We start from the raw sequence: 26699 nt of genomic DNA, 5'->3' as shown, positions 1-26699 counted from the left end.
TCACCACCTGCTCCTCATCATCCAATCAACCCGTGCAGTACAAAAGACTCGATCTCCCAGCCCGTCGGTTCGTTCAGTCTCCCCTGTCCTGTGTTTCATCCTCAGCCACATCCAGCACTGAGGCGAGGGGGTTACAATCAGGAACCAACACACTGGTCCTTTAACGCCACATGAGTTAGAACAGCATTGTTCTGATGGCGAGATTATCTGCCTGTACAGTGAGGCAATTGGGCTAAAAATATCACGCGGCGTAGCGGCAGATAAGTCGGGTTACAAGATAAGAATCCTCGCCAAGTTTGTCTTTTTGTTGCAGCGGAGAATTATTTTTGATTGACTGGCGCCTTTTTTTTTTTCCTGCATTCCCTGAGCCGTTTCCGAGCTCTTCCCGTCTCCACCTGCCAAGTCAAATCTATTTACAGACACTTATCGTCACAAGTGATGGAAAAAAAAGATTCTTTCCCGTCCATCTACCTCCATTCCCCCTTCAGTTTTCTGTTCACTCTCTCTCTGTGTGACCCTTTATGTTTTCTGTAATGCAAGCACTTTCTCCCTCTTTCATTTCACTGTAACCTTCCAGCTCTTGTCTTTTTCACTCCTCTTTCTATGTCTTCTGTCTCTCCTCTTTGTGCTTTGTTCAAGGTCAGTGGCTTCTCGGTGGGATTTCCCACTGCAGGAGCAGGAGGCTCCTGATCCTGACCGGCTCTCTCTGACCTTTTTGGTGTTGCCCACTTCTCCTTCATTCTCCTTCTTTGCCTCCTCACCTGTTCTTCATCTTTTTTTGGTATCTCCTCTTCTTCTCTGCACTGTCCTCACTCCCTTTAATTCCCTCTGTCTTCTGTACACTTGCAGCTTAACCTCTCTGCAGCCCAGCCTGCCCTCCTCTTCTTTCTCTCCTCTTTTCACCTCATGTCAGTCGCTAATTCTCTTTTCTTTTCCATCCTCTCCACTGCCAGAACAGTTCACTGTAAGTGAATAACATATGCACACACACACACACACACACACAGCCTTTAACCCAAACCAGCTAATTCATTAATTCAGTTACTGGAGAAGATGTGGTTTATTCCTGACATGTAAACGGCAGTCTGTTACTGCCGTGGTTTTGTAATGTGGTGAATTTAATTTCTGTAACTGGGTGGTCATGAAGTGAGTTTTGGCTGGATTCATGAGTACGGTTTTCTTCAGGCAGCGACGTCTGTTTTGAGTGTAATTTAAGTTTTTATTTTAAAACGAGACACTGCTGCATTCAGAGTTATTGTAGGCACGGAACCGTTACTACAGATAGGTGACATCTTAACATAGCTCTTATTCTATTTGTTCTCTTATATTTCCTTTTTCATATAATGGGTATGATGGTGTGTGGTCCTGAAGGGAGGGATGTATTTAAGGATGGTTACAGAGTAGTTAGTAGTGAGGGGAAATATTCAGGACACAACATCCTGAGATGACGTGAAGCTTCTTCTGTTGTTTACGGATTGTCTTGTGGAATTAAAATATTCCTTCTGCGGATAATCTTTGGAAAATCTTCATTTGTATCTGCTTTTAAAACTTTTTATGAATTTTCATCCCAAATTCATTCATCAAAGTTTGGAAATTCTTCAAAATAGTTTTAATCAAGCATCAAGCATCATCTTACACTCGTCGTACAGTTCCACACATTTCTGCAGCCACGGTGTTCTCCCCTTTGGACACTTCACTGCAACACTGCAGCAAACTGGTGGTTGGGTGCCTTGTTGCCTGCACACTATGATCAAAACTGATACTTTAACTGTCTATAGATGAGTCATATTTATGGAACTTATGTTTTCTTGTGTCTGGTGCATGGATTTACCCATCTGACTTAGGCTACATGTATTTTAGAGGATAAGAGTGAACACTGCTCTAATCTGGGGAGGAATAAAATGAATATTTTAGAGTAATCAGCAGATTCAAGCATACACTTAAGACTGGGAACCTCCACCTGGAAATAACAAATCTGAAATATCTGAAGCCGCACGTCGTTTTCTGCATCAGTTGCTGTGTGACCAGGTGAACCCGAGGAGGAAGACCACACAACATCTGAGGAGGCCCTGAAATGTGGCCAGTGGGCCGTCCACACTGTAAACACGAGTTTGTCTCCGAATCCAAAGTAAACTTTCACTGCTGTGGAGATGCCTTCAGCAGTTTCTGAGGACTAGATTGGAATTTTTTGTCAACCTTGAAAATTTCTACAAGTGGCGAGACGCTGAAGGAATAATAGACAAAGAGAATAAGCAACACAAGCCGCAAACACAATCCACAACATAAGCCTGTTTTCAGCCATAATTCACAACAAAAGACAGTCAGTCAGGTAGGGAGGGAAATTGCATCACTGTTTATCTTTACAGCGTTGGCAAAAAAGAAGACGTGTAATTATTCAGGCAAAGCCACACACATTGAATTTGTCGTTCTGGTCTCTGGCAATTTGGCAAACGTGTTTCTGTTCAAACACACAATTATCCTTTAAACAAAATACATGACAGAAAAAATTATAATAGCTGCAAGAAAGCTTTCAACACTCCCGCGCCTTCAAGCCTCTAAAATTGACCTTTCGCTGAATGCAATGTTTGTTTTTTATACAAAAGGGCGGCGTATATTCCTTTCATTGAAAAAAGACTCACCTGAGGACAGGTGAAGGTTGCCGTGGAAGATTCATGAAAACAAGAAGAATGCGGTGTTTGAAACCTGACAATAAGAAACATATCGTTTAATAGACGGCAAAGTTTTAGGATATTTTGTCCTTGATCTTCATTTTACAGGCCAGGATTTGAGACAGGACTCAAATAAAATAAGATAATGACAGAAGTTGTGCAGGTAAGCTCCCATAAGACCACAAAGCACCTCCGTGTGTGCAGGTAGTGGATTTTATGTGTGTCGGTGTCTGGCTTATTTAGTGTGATCACATCATGTGATCACAAACCCTCATTTACACACATTCCCTTTAAATCTTCGGTGCCTGCGTGGTGTCTGTCTGCAGTCCTGCAGCGACTGACTTTTCATCATGTCTGGGGAATTTATGATCAAAATGATTCAGGGGTAATTTGCAGCTTAAATATTTACCGCCACTCCAGCTGCCCTTCATTTAAAAAATAATATAGTTTCTCTTCAGTCCACCTGTGAGCCAGAGAAAACATTTCAGTAACCATCAGATGTTTGAATGATCTATTAAATCTTTTTTTTCTGAAATCTGCTGTAAATGTTTTTGAGATTAATGCCCATCGATGAATTAATAGGACAAATTTAGACAGTAAAATATTATTCTCACATAAAACGGCTCCAAAAAAACTGAACCACAAACAGGATTTCTAATACCTGGGGATTTGTTCTGTGATTTAAAAAATGATACTTGACTTGTGAGCAAATAGATCATTTTGCTGTCATGTACTTACGTCTGAAATGTTAATCAACAAGCTGACACAGAACGTGTCATGAATTCTGACATTGAAGTGGTAATGGAAATTCAGTGTGATCTGCTGTTTTAACCCTGACAGCAAAGCGCTTTGGCTCGGTTTGTCTTGCGAGGTAGCTGGGTTGTCAGGGCTATAGCGAGTCATATTTTTGGCTCCAGGACAGCGGCAGACATCTGGCTGACAGCGGCACTCAGAGATGTTAACCTGCCCAGACACTTCCCTTCACCTCAGGCTTAAACACAACCACCGAGCCCCGCCGCGGGGGGAAAACACACTCGTACACACAGACATCTAAAGCAGACTAAAAACACAATTAGATATAGTGTTTATCACACATACAAGTGTTTTCCTCATGAAAGCCAGTTTGACATAAGGGTTTAAGACGACGCCGTGTTCTTATTCTGTTATTTCTGACGGTATTTTACCCTCGAGGTCACACGAGACCCTAAAATTCCTGATCTCCGTCTCTGGCTTCTACCTGTGCATCTATTTATTAGCAGTGATCTACAAATTGAAGCCGGTTTCACTCTTCACTCACTGAACATCACTCAGGATTAGTGTCAGCTAACTGCCTCAGATGTAATGTAAAACATTTCCACTGACAGATTTGTATTGAAACAGTTTGTAAGGCGTCGACTCCAGACTTGCAAACGTTTAGTTATCCGGTAAATTAATGGCAACCTCTGACAGACAGGCAGACAGATACAGGCAGGCGGGCAGGCAGCCAGACGGACAAGCAGGAACACGGACGGACTGACAGACAGACGGGCAGACAGACAGGCAGGCACGTTCTCTTCTGGCAGCTCTGTTGGCTGCATGTCATAGCCTGGAGGTAGAGGTAGGTGTGTGTCTGTGTGTGTGTGTGTGTCTTTGTCCTATAGGACCTCTGTCATTTTTAATCTTTCATCATCATAATAAATAAAAAGGTGTTTGGACTCCTTTCCTGCTCCAAGCATTGTTTCTTCTATGACCACATCGATCCATGTGGATATTACTGTAACCTTGACGACAAAGCTCACCTAACCTCAACCAAGTAGGCATTTTAGTAGGCCTCTGGATGCAGTTGGATAGACCTGCAACCAAAGAAATGTGTGATGTAACGTAGTAGATTAAATTCCCATCGGGAAGTATGGTAATCACGTTTTATCAACAAAAGCTTTAGCAGCTTTCGTTCTTCTTCTTGATAGCGGATAGACGTGATAGCGGATTCAACCAGGTGGACCACTTTCCAACTGAACGGGAAAGTGGTCAGAACATGAGCTTGCAGTTTCTTTTGAGTCCCATCATAACTTTAAAAAAATAGCACTCATATTCAGTTTATAACTTGTGCAGTCACTAATCTACAAAATTATGGAATTTGTTTATTGGGACGGAAGATTTATCCACGTCTAAATCTGCTGCCGGACGTAAACCATGCTGATACGTGGGATCATGACATGCCTGAAGGTTGTGGGAGAGTTCACGGAGTTTTACTGCTGGTGGGGCAGCTGGACCGACACATGATCACACAAACACACCACAGAGAATCCAGTCTGAGAAAGAAAGGAATCACAAGGAATCAAAGTCATTTCATCAGAATTGTACCTGAGCGTCACGGACAGATTGAAGTCACTGCAGAGGAAGGAAAGTTTTAAGAGCAACACCAAAACACAGAAGTTCATGGACTGTATATTTCCAAACTTATATGCTAATATTATATACACATCAACCTCAAAACCCAATGAGTGAGCCACATGTCCTCTCAACATTTCATTAGTGTCTCAAAAACATTAAATGTGCAATGCTGAGTAAGTGAGATATTCAACATTTCAAAACTTTCTTTAAGGACCTAAAAACATTCTGTTGACTACAGAGGCGTATTAAAGAACACGGAGATCAGCTCGAGACACAAAGGGGCTGCGTTGGTGGGGGCGTGTTGTCTTAGGTACCAGTGAGACAATAAATATGATCCAGAAAGACGGGTTTGAGTGACAGATTCACAGGTTTGAAAGCTCTTCAGGTGCCAAAACGTTGCAGTGTTTTATTATGAGGCGAGATTTTTACAACTCTGGAAAGTTATCATGGTGACGGATTTTATCTTTGGTTGTTGCAATGGTTTCCAGGTGAACAGCACAAATACCTAGTTTGTGTTACAAGTAAGTAATCTAGCAGGGAATATGTGCTTGCATGTATTCGGTTGGCCAATGCAGGGCAACAATGTCGCAACGCATTGTGTTTTGTTGTCAGAGCTCAGCCACGGCCATGCGATTGGCTACAGTTACATATTGGGTACAGTATCTTCCTGTAGGCTTTGAGTGAATTGAGGAAACTCCTCAAATAATCCAGTCAAACGTTGGCTCTCTTCCACCGCTGTGCATTTAAAAAAAAAAACACACACTTGGCTCAGCCCGTGCTGTGTTGGATGCCAAAACTGAGGCAGTCATTTCAGGTGCAGAAACTTTACCTGTCAAGGCAAGACAGACATTCTCATTAGATGATCAGATTATATAAGATGAATGTCGAAACAGAGAGCATGCAGACTTTGCTGTTTAAATGTGAGAATTATGAACGGGGGAAAACAGCCGATTCTGTCCAGCGGACCGCCAGAAGTTTGCCCGGTACACGAATCCTTCAGCAAGACATTTAATCTGTATCTGCTGTTCTCATTCAAAGCTCTACATGGTCCGTTTGAACTCAACCTGAGATTAATTGTGTATTACAAATACCGGCGGTGCAAGGAACACATTGCTATTGGGTTTGTTATTGATGGCAACCCGTTCAAAGCGCGCAGTTTCCTCTTGAAAGTTTACAACCCGGCTGTTCAATGTCATTTAAGGCTCGTTGGGTAACGCTTGCTGGCTGACACTGGTTATCTTGGCTAAACTGAACCTGGGATCCTTTGGGGATTGTCACTGTGATAAAAGAGAGAAAAAAGAAAATGCTTTGTTCGAAAAAGGTCAAACAATGTAACAATAATCTAGCAGATCAAGCACAATCAAAGACTTTCGAAAGAAGTCGTTTTTAGTCTGTTTTAACAATGTTGCAATACAAATATGCAAAGTGAGGAAGATCAAATGTTATCTGGTTATTTTTTAGCTTATTTATGAGGTTATTATAAAGTCTGAGCTTAGCAAGTAAATACCAGATTTTGCATTTTGTAAGTTCTGGGTTGTAAAGGAACAAGACGAAAAGTCTACAGCTCTGTTTCTGCTTCAAATATAAAGCAACATTGCAGAACTGTTCTACCATAAAAATAACAGATTTTAAATCTAATGGTGCCTCTGTCGATTCCACTCTGTGCTACTCTGGCACTACGACACACACCACCAACTATTTATCACTGATTTGGGTGAAACTGGATCCTCTTTCATAGAGTCCTCTGGCTGTTGTGCATCAACTCTCAGTGATTTTCAGTAAACTGCTATGAACTATAGCTACTGTTACCTAATATTTGCTCAGTTTGTTAGTTGGGCTGGACTGTGAGAGTAGAGCCAGTGTCGTGATAGAACAGGAGCCGGACAAAGAAACCAGAGATAACGTTGATGAAAGTCTTTGTTGGCAGGTATATTGTTTGTTTTCAGTGCTAAACATGCTAAACTGAGATGGCAAAGTGTGGCTAAGGCTGGTTTTGACCTGATGCTGGCATTAGCTGACGTATAAACGTGTCCTGACAGGTGATCTCTAGGTAGCACACTGCGGGTTAGATTATCAGTCTTTAAGCATTTCTTTTCAGGCATCCACCTGAAAGAATATTAGGAGCGAATCCTTTAATCACTGTACACAGAAAGTGATTCCTGCTTCCTGCTGGCTGGATTAAAGCAGATGTGCTGTCTAATATCAGCAGTGAAGCATCTATTTAAAGGTGCAATTGCATCCGCTGTGCCATCAGCACGGAGAGGCATCACGCTCTGAGAGATGAGTTCGGTTGTTTTATGTTTTAGCGTCATCATTAATGCATTGCTGCCACAAAAGCCACCTCCTTCGAGCCAGAGTTGAACCAGCGACCTAAGTATTTCAGCACTCTCTCCTACAGTCCTCCACTCTACCAACTGAGCTATCGAAGGGACATGCAGGCAGCATGGAAAATATACACATCCCTGTCCAAAGAATATGAACAAACACTGAATAAGATGGAGCATCAGTGGACTTCTTTTAAAACTGGATCCCAGTCCAGCAGCAGTATCCGGAGTGAAATAAAGTGTTACTTCAATGCATTCTAATGCAGTTAGATATATGTGTGTGGTTATGCAAGGTCTGGCAGTCTGTGTCTTAATGTTTTTACTTTTTCCAGGTAGGAATTTTCTGTCAAGTCAAGTCAAGTCTTTAGGAAGTATCACAGGAGTTCATTTTTACAATTTATATCTGACTTGTCCAAGTCTCAGGTCTGCAGCTCTGGAGACAAATCCGAACACATGCACACATCCACAGTAAATACAGTAGGTCGTCCAGTCTGCACATGTGCAGGCGGAGCAGAAAAGACACATGTGGAGACTCCAGATTAAATGTCTCCCTGTTTTCCTTCCTGCTCTCAGTCTCTCAGTGTGAGGAGACTCCATTTGGCCTCGCCCGACAGGTCAAGGTAGCCAGAAGCAAATATAATACGCTTCCACTGAGTGTTTTAGTTTACAGATTGCAGTGACTGGTTAGAGGAGAGGAGAGGAGAGGAGAGGAGAGGAGAGGAGAGAAAGGATTCTCACCGGCCATCACTGCTGTTTAGTTTCCCTCCTCCCAGTTTTGGGAGGGAGAACTGCCAATTTTGGTGAGTGCAGTGAATAATTTCGGTTTTGTAGTGTATTCCTACTCCCGAGAAGTATCAAATCATAATATTTATAATAATATATCATGGTGGTGAAGCTTAAAACATCAACTATTATTTGGATATTTATGGGTTCCTGAGAGAGAATCTGTGTGGCCGGAGTTTGCAGAGGTTTGGAGACTGTCATACATACAGTGAAGAGGCAAAGACCGTCCCTGTGGGTCCGATTTGACCATACGGAGGAAGTCCCCGTTTGGATAACGCCTTAACCAGTCGGACATCACAACTACACGGCCTTCACCGCTCGAGACAGCAAACATTTGTAGCAAACGAAAGAGCAACTTAACAGTTAATGGCAATGCTTTTATCTGATGTTCTCATCCAGAACCACTGCTGAGCAGGGAGGAGGGTGTGTGTGTGTGTGTGTGTGTGTGTGTGCGTGCATGTGTGTGTGTGTGCTGGTGAAGGACACTTTGTCATGACAGATGGCTGATAAAAATGAATCTCAGGACTTTTAGTCCCAGAACAGCCTCTTTTGTTTCCTTTTTGCAGAGAGTGTAACAAAGACCTGTTCTCTGTGCAGTAATTGTGTTACATCTTTAAGGAAATTCTAAAAGAAAATATGATTATACAGTACAAGGATTTCATTCAGGATACAGGAGAAATGTTTTCAATCAGGCGACTGTTGAATGTGCTGGTGCTTAGCTTGATAGCTGACGAGATGCAGGGTTTAAGTGACAGTTTTGGAGCTGTTGGTTGTTTTGGGTTTCGGACAGAGGCCAACAGCTTCCACCTGCATTAAAAAATGGAAAGAGGAATGACCTTAGAGAGGACATGTGTCTCTGAACACTTGTCCAATAGAGGGAAGGGACCAGAAACGAGTTCTTTTGTGCCAAAATGTAACAATTACGTAAATAAAATACATTATAAAAGACGGTGACTGAACACGTTGTCCTGCTGCTGACAAGGACGTCGGATCAGAGAACACAACAGTAACACGTTTGTATCGAAACTGACATTCATCATCTTCTCTTATTCTCCATTAGACAGCAAATATGCACAGCAAGACCTGTTTGTGTGTGTGTGTGGGTTTTCCATTTAATTCTGCTGTTGGGATTGTGTTTCACTCAAAGTGTTTTTCTTTCTTCTGGGGGTTATTTGGCTTTGCGTCATGCATGTGTCGCTGCAGCTTCAGTCACACCAGACTTCTGGTTTTTCCCAAGTTTTGCTGATGAATCACAAAAGTAACGAGGACTTCAACCGAGGTTTGAAGTCACCATGATGGTTAAGTGTTTTTACTACATGTCTAGTGCTATGTGTCACCTTTGCATCAGTATCTGGCCCAACAATGACAATTTGTCATTTCCTGATAGATGATCGAAGTTGTTGATGACTGAGTTGAGTGCTTCCTGTTTGATACAGTCCGTGAGTGAAACGGAAACTGACAACCAGGTAACTCAAACAGAGGGCTCGAATGCAGAGATGAAGCAGGTGACTTTATTATCTTAATGTTGGGCAACACCGGGGAAACAAAAAGCGCCTCACAATGAGGGATGATCAAAACAGACACAAACTAAACTACAAAAAAGAAAATCGCTCTTTCGAGGAACTAGAAGAAAAACAAAACCTAGACTGTGACGAGAGGGCTGGAGATCAGGACAACAGACTTGACACACTGGCACAGGACAAAGGGAGACACAGACGATATGAAAACATGGAGGGAGATGGGGAACAGGTGGACACGATCAGGAATCAGGGGAGACAATCAGACTGGTGACACATGAGGAAGGGCAAGTGATTTCCAAAATAAAACAAGAAGTCACAAAACAAACATGGAGACAACCAACCCCCTAACCATGCTGCTAAAAACCTGGGTGTCGTAATCGTCTTTCTCTCTCTGAGCACATTTCCTCCGTAGCGAGGTCATCTCGCTATGCATTGTACAATATTAGAAAAATCAGACCGTACATGACCCAATATGCCGCTCAGCTCCTGATTCAGGCTACAGTCAGCTCCCGCCTCGATTATTGCAACTCCCTCCTGACTGGCCTACCTGCTTGCGCGATCAAACCTTTGCAAATGGTCCAGAATGCCGCAGCACGACTGGTTTTCAATCAACCTAAAAGGTCACATGTCACCCCACTCTTCAGCGACCTGCACTGGCTGCCTGTAGCTGCCAGAACTAAACACAAAGCTCTGACGCTAGCCTACAAAACCATCTCAGGATCTGCCCCTGCCTATCTCAGCGTCTTACTAAAGGCTCACGTCCCGACCAGGGCGTTACGCTCCGCTCATACAAACCGTCTAGTCGTACCCTCGCCTCTCGCAAAGCGAGGTCACTCTAAACTCTTCTCTGTGGTCGTCCCCAAATGGTGGAATGACCAACCAACGGCTACTAGAACAGCAACATCCCTTTCTACCTTTAAAAAACTTGTAAAAACCTTTCTGTTTCGAGAATGCTTCCCTGCCTAACAAAACTAACAACTACTCTGTGCTCCTTTACACCTTTCTCAGCTTATGTCCTCCTCTGTAAGTCGCTTTGGATAAAAGGGTCTGCTAAATGCAATGTAATGTAATGTAATGTAATGAGACAGGACAAAAACTCAACTTGACACACCGGTGTGACAGAAACTTGTAAATCACACAACTTGCTAAAGTAGCAAATCTCTACTTAGTTAGCAGCAGCCGAAACACAGCTGGGCCAGAGTGGGTTCGAACACATCACCAAGGTGATTTACGGATTGAAAGATTGTCAAGTGGTGAACCGCCAGCTGGCGTTCACTTGAACTCCAACTTAGTTAGCCCCAGGCTGCCATGAGCCAAACCTCTGGAGGCTACTGTATTCAACAACCTGGCCAGAGGTTGTGTTCAGGAGGTAATGAGTGTAACGCACACTCACTATTGGCTACTGGGAGCTCCAATCAGGAAAACTGTAACTACGTGGAAGCAGATTTTCCATGGCTATTTCTTGCCGACTTTAAAAATAAGTGATGTATGCTGATGATGATGAAATATACATGGTGAGATAAATTCCCTCCAGTCTACGCTAATAAATTCTTTGTGGACGTTCTATACGCGTCCATATATTACAGCGAAGTGCAGACATGTCGACAGATTCACGTTTCTGTCCGAACTCTCAAACATTTGCATTCCAAAACCGCGTCGTTTATCATTAATCCATATCATCGTTGAACTCCCTCGGAAGCCGATTGCAGATTGGAAACTCTGTTCATTACCGCAGAAATGGCTTTCCCCACATCTGTTTTACAGCTGAACTCGCCCCACTGCAGCCACCGAGCCTCCCTCCCTTTTTAATAGTTTGTCACTGGAAAATTCATAAATTAATATCTTTGCAGCACAGATCGAGTTTGTTCTGTTTAGCAGAAAGCAGTCCGGCCAGGTTAGGGCCGAATCCCTCGGAGGTGAAACGTCTCTGGAAATTTCGGTCCATGTCAAACCTGAGCCTTGGAATGCTGGGAAATGCATTTAGCAATACTCCCACAGTAACAGAGTGAATTTGAGAGTATTAGAGTCTATCCCTGCAGTCAGTCACCAACTCCCTCCTGCGCATTGGGAGTCCGTTATTTCCCTCATAATTACATTAAGCTCAGAATCTCCCAGAACATTAGCTGAAATGGAGAGGAATGTGGAGCACTCTCGCCTGGCCACCCCGGCATTGTCTATACTTCTGAACGCCGTGTTTGTTTTCCATTCTATTCTGTCTAAACCAAAAACACTGGAGCGTCTCAAGGAAGGAGAGGAATGGCCACGACGGGGCTGTGGGATCGCTGCTGCTGCAGATACAGATGTTTATCCGATCAGCTAAACACAGATATAAGGTTTCATGGAAGGGAGAGGGAGGAAGACACGCCGCCAGCAGTGAGGTGAACTGCACAGCAGAGTTATTCATGAGCTGTAAGCTTCCTTTTTGAAAAGCTTCATTCTCATATGCAACATCCAAAATCATCCTACACAAAATAGTTTACCTATCAGAGTCAGGAGCCATCGTTAAACCTCGCACTCAATTTGTAACATCATGTGTTTTTCAGTTTTGACAGCTGATTTCCATTTATATAACATCCTGGAATAAAACTGCATGCACCTGCTGAGATTTAGTGGTCAATAAAAGTGGGTAAACGTTGAACTTTACCAGTCAGTGAATAAAAGTGTTGCTGCCGTACAGAATTTGCATGGAAATGCAACAATCTGTCACAGCGCATTGTCATTTATAGCTTTAATTAAGATTCAGACAACGAACCCTCCACATTAAAACAATCTAATACAAAAAACATAATTTGTCTGTGCCTTCATGAAACTGTTCCAATCACTTGAAAAATATATTTGTTTTATAATGTGACATGGCCGTAGTTCAGGTTTGTTCAGGTTTAGGCACAAAACAAACTCACAGTTTGGGATTAAATAAGTACTCTGTTAAGGCGAGTGGACCTTTGACGTCATGGTTACAATAATAAACACGTGTTACATGTTATGGAAAGATTGTGGTCATGCTTAGAAAAGAAAAAACAACTTTGACTGTTTGTAGAAAAGAGTCCGATCCATCCATCAACCCTAACCGCCTCCTTATGCAGGTCACCTGACTTCCTCCGTTGCTCCGGTCATAATTACTACGTATGTCACCTTAATGGAAACATATGTCATCGTATTGACATGTGATTTGTGTCAGGGTAATTTGGATAATGACATCAGCTGACAGGCTGTGATCGTATCTCAGTTTGAAAAATAACCAGCCAGCTGACGGATCCACAGTCATGGTGCGTCTCAGGTAAAGGGAAGAAGTAAAATTATTATATGTAGCATGTTAATGTCAGCGTGCACGGGCTGATGTTGCTAAACGGGGTGACACGTATTTGCTTCGGGTCATGAACTGACCCACCTCTTGCAATTAACGCCAGCTTCAATCTGATTGAACTATGACACAAGAGGTGGCGATGGCTGGTCAACGTCGAAGTAGCATCGGCTTTGTTTAGAGAACTGCAAGCAGTGAGGGAGGGATGTTTCTCAGCTGCACGGCCAGTGACAGAGATTAATGATGGCTGCAGAACCCTGTCCTACTTCATTTCCAATGTGCTTCTCCAAAATATGATATACTCCTTGTTTATTAGTCTTTGATTGGTTTTAATTGTTGCCACAGGGTCGCGCCTACCTGAAAAGAGGTTGAACAGTGAGCCTACGCACTGAAGAGTTTATTATCTGCAACTTTTTTGTGCATGCATCTCTTCTGCATTATGAAACAAATCTTTAAAGACTATACTTATGTTTGAGTGCAAACCGGTTTCCTTCTATTTGGAAACTGATCGGCTGGTTCTGACACCAGTTAAACAAGGTGGAGCACGGTAACTCCGTATTAGATCATCAAGGGCCTGACAAACATTCCTGTGAACCCGAACGTCAACACGCTCAGCAGGTCCTCCTGTTTTTCCTGAACCTCATCCTCCATTTGGACTTTTAATTCTTTCCCCCGCTCCCCGGTGGATTTGTTTGCTTATTTGGACTTCCTTACCTGATCCAAGCCAGCGGGACATTTATTGACTTTTGTGTGAATCAATCATTTGAACTGCAAAAGCAAAAAGGGTCCAATTCCTCAAGATCTCTGTGTCCCTACATGAACTGTGGCACAGACAGCATTTGTCTGAGAGGAATACATTTATGTAAGTAGAGGAGGAAGTAAAAAAAAGAATGAGGATGGGATTCGGTGGGATATGGGGAAATGAGATCTAAACACTCAACATCTGCCATCTGGTTTAGTTTAATCTTCCCTGAACAACACGACTGACCTCAAAAATAAAAGATAACAAATGACTCAATCACAAGCAGACAGAACTTTTACCCTTTACCCATTTTTACGTAACTTCAGGTGATGATTAAAAGGAAAGTAAGACGTGCTGTTTTGGAAATGCACACAGAGTAGCATGCAGACACAAGAGTCTGTCTGGGACTTAATCCATATTTGCACAGAGAGCATTTTTCACATGTCACTCCCATATAATTACACTGCTAAGTGTTTCAGAGGGAGACAGGGGAGGAGATCTGGGTGGTCTCTTGACTTCCTCAATCCCTCCAGCGCATCGACCGGAGACCTGTGATTCACCGTCATTAGCATTCCACCACACCAAACTACCAGGAGTGAGGAGCAGCCACAACGTCTCCGTGTCTGACCCCTAAATTAACTGTCGGATTATAACGAGGTCATCGGTTTTTCTATTTTGACAGTTCAAGTTTGGACAGATTGGAGTGTTTTACTTGTTAATGCCACTTTATAACAGTGTCTCTGTCTTGTGTTGTTGCACAATTCCTCAGATTTCTGTGGTTCTGGTTAAAAATCGGTGATAATGAAATTGCAGCAGTGTTTCCTGGTGCAAACAATGTAAACACAACGTTCTCGGTTCAAATCCATATGTAGAATCTGAATCAGAAAACAACATTTGTCATTTCAGTGACCAAATATGTGAATTTTATGTTATCTTGTGTCTTGTAGTCGTGCAACTAATAAGTGTTCTGACATGTTTATAGCACCACAAAACCTTTACAAGGCCATACAAAGCATCTGATTTCAACAATACCCTGATCAGTTAAAGTCAAAAAAACAAACACGTGGAAAATATTGAGGCAAGAAATAGTCTGTAGGCTGCACAGTATGATTTGGAACAAATGAGATATTTGGATTTTGGAGATAACAGACCTGGAAAATACTTTTTTTACCGTACTGAAGTGACACACAGTGATTTCTATGTCAAAATATGGATGAAAAAATTGGTTTAGGCTGCAGATGACTAAGTTTTCTCAGTGACTTACAAATGTGTTGCAGGTCTTTGCTACACACACGGTGAATTATGGGTATTTAAATTCTGTTTTCAACTTTTCAATCCGATGAAGCTCAGCTAGATGTATTTAAACCTGCAGACACTTACTTGAATGAAACTGTGATGAAGACACATGCAATCAATTTGCTATTCTACGAGCGTACATCCTGTCAGGTTCGGGATCTGTTTATGCTGGACCGAGAAGTGGAAGTTTCCCTACTCATCACCTACCAAGACGGATCGCGGTTCAGGTGATGAGAATACAATGTCAGCTCCTTCCTGCTGCGCAGACAGACGTCCAACGCTGAGAGAGGTTACAAACTCCCAGCGAAGGCTCACGGACATCCTCCCGCCGCTCGCCAACAGGTGCTCGCTGTTAAGTAACACTGCGACAAAACATTTTCAACCTCTGTCAGTCAGAATATACGCCAAGTAAATGCTATGCACGGTCGATCAGCATACCAAGTCGCTGTCAGGAAAATGATTCCCTAGTTGAGTTCATTAAGTAAGGGAGGCCAAGTCCAGTCACACAAAATTAATGTAAGCCTCATGCAGATCTTTCGACCTCAGCTCCTGTTTCCTGTTGTGGCACTTATCTGTCATCCGTGATCATTTATAGCTTCATGCTTGGACTGTTTTCGCTGCATGTCCAGTTGAACGATCTGGGGATTTAAGTTCTGTGTCACTCATTATTAAGTTGCTCTGGAAAAAGAAGCACCAGCTTAATTCCTCGCATGCGATGCAAAGTGTAGGGCTCGGCTGCATGTAGCTCGATGTCTGCCCAGATGCTTTAGCCTGGAGCTATATTGACTCCTGCCTGACTACCGGTCAGTATGGCCGCAGGCAGTATTCATGCCAGCTCACGCCTGAGCCTGCACAGACACATCAGACTACAAAGTCGGGCTCACTTCTGATTGGATGAGACCAGGGCCAAAAAAACTCAGACGAGGCCCCCCCTCCTCCCCCCTACTCTCTCCAGGGACCCACAAGGCTATGTTGTAGTACCTCACTCATGCTCTCAATAACCCGATCTGCTGCTGTTTCTGAATACTGATTTCATATTGATTGATTCAGATCCACAGCTGCAACCCAAGACGACTGTGACTTGAATTCCCTGCACAACACACACACACTGTATGTCTGTCTATAACAGCAAAACACTTCTCCTTCGAGCCGGATTTGAACCAGCGACCTAAGGATTTCCACAGCACTCTCTCCTACAGTCCTCCGCTCTACCAACTGAGCTATCGAAGGGATGCTCTTTCATATTTCACCGTGGCAACTGCAAAACAATAATAATCCTGTGTGTACAAAACAGGTCTGGGGAAAGTTAGTGTCAGTAAATATGAGATAACAGTAAAATTGGGGAAAGTAAACAACACAGAACCAAACTCCTCAACTTAAAATGAGGAATATTACATAAAAATAAAAATGCTGCCAATAAAACATTGAGAACAGCAGCTCACTGTTTGTTTGTGCTGTCTGTCTGTGCACCCACCGACGTGTTGCTCAGGGTCTAGATTCAGTCGTGTATTTATAGGGAGCACATTACTCACTTATACTCACATGACGCCTCACTGACAGTGTGGAAATCCTCTCTCACGTGGACGCCTGCCAATGAGAGTGCATCAGCTCGCCTTATTTGTTTGATGCAGTTTCTGCGAGAGCGAGCTACACCCGTAAAAATCCTCCTCCTCCATCCAGCGTGTGTCGAACCAGCAACCCGGGGACTTCAGCACCGCCTCTCCTACAGTGTCATGCTGTGTTTGACCTACTACGATACTACGAGTCAATAATCACCCCGAGCTGAGAGAAAACACACCTGCAGCAGATGTTGTGGGGGTCAAGTTGGGCAGCTGTTAAAGGTCCGGTGTGTAAGATTCGGGGACATGAAATCTAATATTCATAACTATGTTTTCATGCATGCATGATCACCTGAAATCTTTTTAGGTAGGTGGGGGTGATGTGAGGAGATTGCAATGCAAGCAATTAGACAACTAGATGCAAGTGAACTCTACAGGCTCTCCTCTTAAACGGATTTTCATTACTGCTACAAGAAGACCTTGTAAATAATAACATATTAATTTACTGTCTCTCGTTACTGATATACAGTATATACACAGTACAAGAGTGTGTGTCAGAAAGAAGCTGGTACGCACCATTAATTATATTCATGCAGGTTGTTACTGATCTTGATAATTGAGAATAATAAATGTATCGTTTTTAATATTGATACTTTAGACAATGCAAATAATTCTGACCATGCATCTATTTTAATTATATAGATATATGCCACCTTATTACTGGTGTCCTGTCACCTATTTATACAGTGATACTTCTTTAATACTTCCATATACATCTGCCTCTTTTATACATAATGCTGACTTTCTCATCTATGTGAGGTGTCTTGTTGTTGTTGCATTTTTCAGTTTGAACTGAATTGTATTCCACAAAAGCATCCTCCTTCGAGCCGAAGTTGAACCAGCGACCTAAGGATCTCCACAGTGCTCTCCTACAGTCCTCCGCTCTAGCAACTGAGCTATCGAAGGGATGCATAGCTCTGCAGATTCTGTATGTTGCATGTGTGTGTAGGGTGTGTCAAGTCAAGTCAAGCGGTGGGTTTTTGTTTGTCATTTCATCCACATACAAACAGCCACGGGCTAAATGAAACATGGTGCAAGCAGGACTACATTAAAGCGCACACACATTACAGCACAAAACACACCGAGGGCTGCAGAAGGTGCTGACGCTGCATGGTACGTTCAGACAGACGGTTGAAGGTGTATGTACATATGCTGTGAGCACAGTGGGTATATTTATTTAAATCCTGTGTTTAAGGTGACAGTTACTGACACTGTGGAAATGCTCATCGAGGTGGACGCCTGCCAACAAAGCTTGTTTTTGCAGTTTGAGCAGAAAAGCATCCTCCTTCGAGCCGGAGTTGAACCAGCGACCTAAGGATGTCAACAGCACTGCCCTACAGTCCTCCGCTCTACCAACTGAGCTATCGAAGGGATGAGAGCTTATGTATCAGCCGGGCTCCGATTGTGCTAAATCTGTGAATGAGAGTTCAGTCCCTATGGCCTTTGATTACAATACTGCATGTTTTTACATATAAATGTACCGTTTATCGTCCTAAATCATAAAGTGGAGCTGCAGAATGAAGCAGCCACCCATCCGTACGGGATTAATTTGTATTTTGAGGGATATGTGTATAAATTGATACCTAAACCTATAGACACCTGGTATATTTTCATCTTATGGAGTGACACAACCATAAAAGAACATGGACTCTGTGTTTGGAGTTATAGCCTATGTCTATGGATGACGTATTCGATAGAAATGCATAAATAAAGGATAAATATAAGAATAAACTTGCAAAACTTTGTCTTAAGTGACAGAAAGCTGGAGTTAAACTTTCTGCCTCGAGCTTTTGTTTAACCAAAGTGCAGAAAAGTTTTTTTTGTCTCATTAAAATGTGAACTTTTGTTAAAACTTCTCTTGTTCCGTATTCATGTCCTTTGCCCTCTTGTGTTGCGGCGTGTTTGAGCAAAGCCACCGTGTCTTGACTTGACTCGACTTACCCTCCGAATGAATCGCGGGCCCAGCTGTTGACTAATAGTCCGCATTCACCGCTAAAAAAACACCGTGTCACCACTCCCTGTGTCCAGAGTGTGGGTGGTGGGTGCAGGGAGGGGCTGGCTGAGTAAATAGGATGGGGGGTTGGTGGGGCAAAGCAGGAGTTGTAGCATTGTATTGTTTGACTGACAGTGGGACAGCGAGGGGGAACGGGTGGTCCCAACCCAGAGACAATGCCTGAGAACACGCTGCCTCTCAGCTAAAGCCCCCTTTGTGTGGCAGGGTGGGAAACCCCTTACAAATAGCTGTCACTGGCATGATTCATGCCTTTATCATGACTTGGGAATCTGCTCGGTGGAAACATGACATGGTCCGAGATGTCCGATCGTTGTGTGTGAGGTACTAACAGGCCATTCAGGAGGATGTCGAAGCGTCTGGCGGTGTAGTCGAGCAAAATGTGGTTTGAGCTGCAGATGTAAGATAGTAGACACCAAAACAATCTGTGATCTACAGATGTTTGCTGCTATCCAACAAAAAATCTGGGGAATTTTTAGAAGATTTTTTGGAGCGAGCATAAAAATCAAAACATCGTCTGAGCAAATGAGACAAAAGCCTTGAAATAAGCAAAGAAAGAAAGTGTTTGACATGAGATTATTATTCTTTATTTGAGCTCAAAGTATATTTGCAGTGCTGTGTTTGTTTTTTATTTTAGATTTATCATGCTAAAAGTATTTTAAGACTTTTATAAATTACACTGTGTAGGGAAGGTTTGGGGATGTTTTTAATGGAATTCATCAACTTAATAGTTCGTAAAGTTTAAACTGGGGGAATAGGACGAGAAGAACTCAGAATTAATAGTGTACAAATACAAAAATAAAGTATCCTATTTAACTTTAAAGCAAAATTGTGTAAATGTGCTATATAAGCTCCAAGAAGCATGCATGTATCCCTATTCTGAGGCCCGATGATGCAAAATTCAAAGCTTTGAATGATCGCTGCATTGAGAATAGGTTGAGAATAGGTTGCATGAAGGTTATTCTGAAAGATCGGGCAAATAATGAACATTAAAGATGAATAAAGGGAGAACACTAAAGGTTTTTGAAACAATATGGCCAGTTTCTCTGCCAGATTTAAAGATTCAAATTAAATCATTTGCAATTGTGCATGACAAACAGTGATTCACACTTTAAAGATACAACAGTCTCATTAAATTGAATGTTATATAATATGGCTTCACTGTCTGTTTCTATTTAAATGCTCAGCGTAGGCTCGTTAGACTTTAGGTTCGTCGTAAAGACTCCAATAAACAAACTGTTTATCTATTTTTTTTTCACTTCACCTAAGTGGACTAACAATGTGAAACTCAATCCAGGCTTTAGGAGGGAACACACCTCCTGAAGTTGAGGCTGTTTATTCAGAAGCTTAGGATTGTATTCAGTGAGGAGCTGCAGGAGGAGGAGGAGGAGGGGGGAAAAACACGTCAGAGTATCTGCTTACATTCGGCCCAATTAACAATACAATGGTGCGGGGATTTGCAAAGAATCAAGTCTGCCTATTTGTCAGCATACATCTGTTAATCATTTGTGTAAATTAGGTCCCAAACAATAATTATCACCTACAATTAGGTCAGGTGAAGAGGAGAAGGAACTGTCATTAATTGTGTTTAAAATGCTGACAACACCAATTAGCCGCCAGATTCGTCCCCGCTGCCACCCAAAGACTGTGTGTGTGTGTGTGTGTGTGTGTGTGTGTGTGTGTGTGTGGGGTGGGGATGAAACTCATTACGCTTCCTCCAATACACAGAGTGCCCCTCCCGTCATACTGGTTCATCTGGTCGACCATTCAGCTCCGGCACACAGAGCTGTAATGTAATCTGGCATGAGGTCATGAAATTTGTGGGCGAAATCGTTCTCGGCAGTGGAAAACGATACAGGGCCGGACTGGCACTGATAGCGAGCCACGTGAGAAAACAGAATATGCAGATGAGCGGCCGAGAGCAGCGTTTGGAAGGTCAGCGGGAGTTCTTATGGAGCCAAACGCCCTGCTGGAGTGTCCTCAAGCAAGACTGAGTCATCTTAGCTGCTTCGTTAGTGAACGCTGACAAGAAGAGCAGAAAACACACACACACACACACACACACACACACACACACACACCATCAACAACAACAGGTGCGGATTAAAAATCCAAACCACGGAATAAAGAGCGCTTCACACAAAGCATCGACTGTGTTCGGGTGCTAATAAACTTACACACCGGGCAGTAAATTGTACGCATGCAGGAAAAGTATTTTTCATTGCTTCTCTATGGATTATGGGAAATGTTGGGAGCCTGATCCGCTCGTAGCCATTCTCGGGGCAAACACCCCTTTGTTTTTCGCTGATAAAAATCAGAAAAAAGCTATTCTGTTTGGAACAGTGATTGCAAAGAAGTTAATCCTCCGGACCTGGAAGGCGGACACTGCACCCACATATGTGATACGATATATACGTATGTGGCTAAGAGAAATGGCGAATATGCTTCACCTGGAGAGATTGAGACTTTCCAAAGAAAAGACTAGTGTGTCAATGTGAAATACCTGTGACCTCCTATTATCAACATACAACATGAGCTGATTCTGTTCATGTTCTTTTTGTGTGTTTTGGGGTGGGGGGAGGGTTTTGTTTTGTTTCCCCTGTGTGTGCTGTGTTTCTTAAATTTTGAAAACCCTAACCCTAATATATATAAAAATAAAAAACTTACACACCGGACGCTCCCCGATTCATCACTTACTAAATCGTCGTCTTACTAAAGGCTCACGTCCCGACCAGGGCGTTACGCTCCGCTCATACAAACCGTCTAGTTGTACCCTCGCCTCTCGCAAAGCGAGGTCACTCTAAACTCTTCGGCCAAGTCCAGTCACACAAAATTAGGTAAGCCTCATGCAGATCTCTCGACCTCAGCTCCTGTTTCCTGTTGTGGCACTTATCTGTCATCCGGTGATCATTTATAGCTTCATGCTTGGACTCTTTTCGCTGCATGTCCAGTTGAACGATCTGGGGATTTAAGTTCTGTTCACTCATATTAAGTTGCTCTGGAAAAAGAAGCACCAGCTTAATTCCTCGCATGCGATGCAAATGTAGGGCTCGCTGGCATGTAGCTCGATGTCTGCCCAGATGCTTAGCCTGGAGCTATATTGACTCCTGCCTGACTACCGGTCAGTATGGCGCAGGCAGTATTCATGCCAGCTCACGCCTGAGCCTGCACAGACACATAGACTACAAAGTCGGGCTCACTTCTGATTGGATGAGACCAGGGCCAAAAAAACTCAGACGGAGGCCACCCCCTCCTCCCTCCTCTCTCCAGGGACCCACAAGGCTGTTGTAGTACCTCACTCATGCTCTCAATAACCCGATCTGCTGCTGTTTCTGAATACTGATTTCATATGATTGATTCAGATCCACAGCTGCAACCCAAGACGACTGTGACTTGAATTCCCTGCACAACACACACACACACACTGTATGTCTGTCTATAACAGCAAAACCTGCTCCTCGAGCCGGATTTGAACCAGCGACCTAAGGATTTCCACAGCACTCTCCCTACAGTCCTCCGCTCTACCAACTGAGCTATCGAAGGGATGCTCGTTCACATTTCACCGTGGCAACTGCAAAACAATTCCAAATTAAAACATAAATGAGAACAGCAGCAGTACTGTTTGTTTGTGTGGTCTGTCTGTGCACCACCAGACGTGTTGCTCAGGGTCTAGATTCAGTTGTGTATTTATAGGGAGCACATTACTCACTTATACTCACATGACGCCTCACTGACAGTGTGGAAATCCTCTCTCACGTGGACGCCTGCAATGAGAGTGCATCAGCTCCCTTATTTGTTGATGCAGTTTCGTGAGAGGAGCTACACCGTAAAAACTCCTCCTCCTCCAGCGTGTGTGGAACCAGCAACCCGGGGACTTCAGCAGCCTCTCCTACAGTGACATGCTGTGTTTGACCTACTAACGTACGACGATCAATAATCACCCCGAGCTGAGAGAAAACACACCTGCAGCAGATGTTGTGGGGGTCAGGTGGGCAGCTGTTAAAGGTCCAGCGTGTAAGATTCAGGGACATGAAATCTAATATTCATAACTATGTTTTCATGCATGTATGATCACCTAAATCTTTTTAGGTGGGTGGGGGGGTGATGTGAGGAGATTGCAATGCAAGCATTTACAACTAGATGCAAGTAACTCTACAGGCTCTCCTCTTAAACGGATTTTCATTACTGCTACAAGAAGACCTTGTAAATAATAACATATTAATTTACTGGCTCTCATTACTGATATACAGTATATACACAGTGCAAGAGTGTGTGTCAGAAAGAAGCTGGTACGCACCATTAATTATAATTCATACAGGTTGTTACTGATCGATAATTGGGAATAATAAATGTATCGTTTTTAATATTGATACTTTAGACAATGCAAATAATTCTGACCAGCATCTATTTTAATTATACTACTTAATGATAATTATAATTATGTCGGTGTGTGATAGATGTCGCCTTATTACTGGTCTCCGTCACCTATTTAATCTATACCTATATACATCTGCCACTTTTATACATAACGCTGACTTTCTCATCTATGTGAGGTGTCTTTTTGTTGGCATTTTTCAGTTTAACTGAACTGTATTCCATAAAACCTCCTCCTTCGAGCCGGATTTGAACCAGCGACCTAAGGATTTCCACAGCGCTCTCCTACAGTCCTCCGCTCTACCAACTGAGCTATCGAAGGGATACAGCAGCTCTGCAAATTCTATATGTTGCATGTGTGTGTAGGGTGTGTGTGTAGGGTGTGTCAAGTCAAGTCAAGCGGTGGGTTTTTGTTTGTCATTTCATCCACATACAAACAGCCGCGGCCTAAATGAAACATGGTGCAAGCAGGACTACATAAGTGCACACACGTTAGAGCACAAAAACACACCGAGGGCTGCAGAAGGTGCTGACGCTGCATGGTACGTTTAGACAGACGGTTGAAGGTGTATGTACATATGCTGTGAGCACAGTGGGTATATTTTTTAAATCTGTGTTTAAGGTGACAGTTACTGACACTGTGGAAATGCTCGCGAGGTGGACGCCGCCAACAAAGCTTGTTTTTGCAGTTTGAGCACAAAGCATCCTCCTTCGAGCCGGAGTTGAACCAGCGACCTAAGGATTTCCACAGCACTGCCCTACAGTCCTCCGCTCTACCAACTGAGCTATCGAAGGGATGAATGCTTATGTATCAGCCAGGCTCTGATTGTGCTAAATTTGTAATGAGAGTTTCAGTCCCTATGGCCTTTGATTACAATACTGCATGTTTTTACATATAAATGAACAGTTTATCGTCCTAATCATAAGTAGCTGAGATACCCCTCCGTACGGGATTAATTTGTAATTTGAGGGATATGTGTAAAATTGACACCTAACCTATAGACATCTGGTATATTTTCATTTTATGGAGTGACACAACCATAAAAGAACGTGGACTCTGTTTGGAGTTATAGCCTATGTCTATGGATGATGTATTCGATAGAAATGCATAATAAAGGAAAATATAAGTAATACTTGTAAAACTTCGTCTTAATGACAGAAATCTGGAGTTAAACTTTCTGCCTCGAGCTTTTGTTTAACCAAAGTGGCAGAAAAGTTTTTTTTGTCTCATTAAAATGTGAACTTTTGTTAAAACTTCTCTTGTTCCGTATTCATGTCCTTTGCCCTCTTGTGTTGCGGCGTGTTTGAGCAAAGCCACCGTGTCTTGACTTGACTCGACTTACCCTCCGAATGAATCGCGGGCCCAGCTGTTGACTAATAGTCCGCATTCACCACTAAAAAAAACACCGTGTCACACTCCCTGTGTCCAGAGTGTGGGTGGTGGGTGCAGGGAGGGGCTGGCTGAGTAAATAGGAGGGGGGGTTGGTGGGGCAAAGCAGGAGTTGTAGCATTGTATTGTTTGACTGACAGTGGGACAGCGAGGGGGAACGGGTGGTCCAACCCAGAGACAATGCCTGAGAACACGCTGCCCTTCAGCTAAAGCCCCCTTTGTGTGGCAGGGTGGGAAACCCCTTACAAATAGCTGTCACTGGCATGATTCATGGCCTTTATCAGACTTGGGAATCTGCTCGGTGGAAACATGACATGGTCCGAGATGTCCGATCGGTGTGTGTGAGGTACTAACAGGCCATTCAGGAGGGATGTCGAAGCGTCTGGGGTGTCGTCGAGCAAAAGTGGTTTGAGCTGCAGATGTAAGATAGTAGACGCCAAAACAATCTGTGATCTCAGATGTTTGCTGGTATCGAACAAAAAATCTGGGGAATTTTTTAGAAGATTTTTTGAGCGAGCATAAAAATCAAAACATCGTCTGAGCACATGTGACAAAAGACTGAAATAAGCAAAGAAGAAAGTGTTGACATGAGATATTATTCTTTTTTTGAGCTCAAAATATATTTGCAGTGCTGTGTTTGTTTTTTATTTTAGATTTTCGTCCTAAAAGTTTTTAAGACTTTTATAAATACACATTGTACTGGTTAGGGAAGTTTGGGGATGTTTTTAATGTAATTCATCAACTTAATAGTTCGTAAAGTTTAAACTAGGGGAATGGACGAGAAGAACTCAGAATTAATTATTAAATTATCCTATTTAACTTTAAAGCAAAATTGTGTGTAAATATTGTTGCATATAAGCTCCCAAGAAGCATGCATGTATCCCTATTCTGAGGCCCGATGATGCAAAATTCAAAGTTTTGAATGATCGTGCATTGAAAATAGGTTGAGAATAGGTTGCTGAAGGTGATCTGAAAGATCGGGCAAATAATGAACATTAAAGATAATAAAGGGAGAACACTAAAGGTTTTTCTGCCAGATTTATAAGATTCAAATGAATAATTTGTAACCGTGCATGACAACAATGATGAGAAAACAATGTTATTCACACTTTTTAAAGATACAACAGTCTCATTAAATAAATGTTATATATATGCTTCACTGTCTGTTTCTATTAAATGTCAGCGTAGGCTCGTTAGACTTTAGGTTCTTCGTAAAGACTCCAATAAACAAACTGTTTATCTATTTTTTTTCACTTCACCAAGTGGACTAACAATGGAAACTCAATCCAGGCTTTAGGAGGAACACACCTCCTGAATTGAGGCTGTTTATCAGAAGCTTAGGATTGTATTCAGTGAGGAGCTGCAGGAGGAGGAGGGGGGTAACAACACGTCAGAGTATCTGCTTACATTCGGCCCAATTAACAATAACAATGGTGCGGGGATTTGCAAAGAATCAAGTCTGCCTATTTGTCAGCATACATCTGTTAATCATTTGTGTAAATTAGGTCCCAAACAATAATTATCACCTACAATTAGGTCAGGTGAAGAGAGAAGGAACTGTCATTAATTGTGTTTAAAATGCTGACAACACCAATTAGCCGCTAGATCGTCCCCGCTGCCACCCAAAGACTGTGTGTGTGTGTGTGTGTGTGTGTGTGTGTGTGGTGTGTGTGGTGTGTGTGGGGGTGGGATGAACTCATTACGCTTCCTCCAAACACAGAGTGCCCCTCCCGTCATACTGGTTCATCTGGTCGACCATTCAGCTCCGGCACACAGAGCTGTAATGTAATCTGGCATGAGGTCATGAAATTTGTGGGCGAAATCGTTCTCGGCAGTGGAAAACGATACAGGGCCGGACTGGCACTGATAGCGAGCCACGTGAGAAAACAGAATATGCAGATGAGCGGCCGAGAGCAGCGTTTGGAGGTCAGCGGGCGTTCTTATGTAGCAAACGCCCTGCTGGAGTGTCCTTGAGCAAGACTGAGTCATCTTAGCTGCTTCGTAGTGAACTCTGACAAGAAGAGCAGAAAACACACACACACACACACACACACACACACACACACACACACACAAACCAACAACAACAACAGGTGCGGATAAAAATCCAAACCAGAGGAATAAAGAGCGCTTCACACAAAGCATCGACTGTGTTCGGGTGCGATAAACTTACACACGGGCAGTAAATTGTACGCATACTGGAAAAGTATTTTTCATTGCTTCTCATGGCCTGATCGCTCGTAGCCATCTCGGGCAACCACCCCCTTGTTTTCGCTGATAAATATCAGAAACAGGCG

At 42.9% G+C, this 26699-nt stretch overlaps 7 non-coding genes across 7 annotated transcripts; all 7 read right to left on the bottom strand.

Annotated features, from left to right (window-relative positions):
- Positions 1-7384: 7384 nt before the first annotated feature.
- Positions 7385-7471, bottom strand: trnay-gua (transfer RNA tyrosine (anticodon GUA)). The gene is given in 2 exon segments: positions 7385-7420; positions 7435-7471. It is a non-coding gene; the product is annotated as a tRNA-Tyr (tRNA).
- Positions 7472-16148: 8677 nt separating this feature from the next.
- trnay-gua (transfer RNA tyrosine (anticodon GUA)) lies at positions 16149-16238 on the bottom strand. The gene is given in 2 exon segments: positions 16149-16184; positions 16202-16238. It is a non-coding gene; the product is annotated as a tRNA-Tyr (tRNA).
- A 1207-nt stretch (positions 16239-17445) lies between these two features.
- On the bottom strand, positions 17446-17533 carry trnay-gua (transfer RNA tyrosine (anticodon GUA)). Its single transcript is given in 2 exon segments — positions 17446-17481; positions 17497-17533. It is a non-coding gene; the product is annotated as a tRNA-Tyr (tRNA).
- A 377-nt stretch (positions 17534-17910) lies between these two features.
- On the bottom strand, positions 17911-17998 carry trnay-gua (transfer RNA tyrosine (anticodon GUA)). The gene is given in 2 exon segments: positions 17911-17946; positions 17962-17998. It is a non-coding gene; the product is annotated as a tRNA-Tyr (tRNA).
- A 4094-nt stretch (positions 17999-22092) lies between these two features.
- On the bottom strand, positions 22093-22181 carry trnay-gua (transfer RNA tyrosine (anticodon GUA)). The gene is given in 2 exon segments: positions 22093-22128; positions 22145-22181. It is a non-coding gene; the product is annotated as a tRNA-Tyr (tRNA).
- A 1065-nt stretch (positions 22182-23246) lies between these two features.
- Positions 23247-23334, bottom strand: trnay-gua (transfer RNA tyrosine (anticodon GUA)). Its single transcript is given in 2 exon segments — positions 23247-23282; positions 23298-23334. It is a non-coding gene; the product is annotated as a tRNA-Tyr (tRNA).
- Positions 23335-23719: 385 nt separating this feature from the next.
- On the bottom strand, positions 23720-23807 carry trnay-gua (transfer RNA tyrosine (anticodon GUA)). The gene is given in 2 exon segments: positions 23720-23755; positions 23771-23807. It is a non-coding gene; the product is annotated as a tRNA-Tyr (tRNA).
- Between the last annotated feature and the right edge of the window lie 2892 nt (positions 23808-26699).

This window comes from Larimichthys crocea, chromosome II, assembly GCF_000972845.2.
Source record: "Larimichthys crocea isolate SSNF chromosome II, L_crocea_2.0, whole genome shotgun sequence".
NCBI classification, from domain to species: domain Eukaryota; kingdom Metazoa; phylum Chordata; class Actinopteri; family Sciaenidae; genus Larimichthys; species Larimichthys crocea.
Note: the sequence above shows the minus strand (reverse complement) of the source record. Positions and strands in the feature narration are given on the sequence as shown.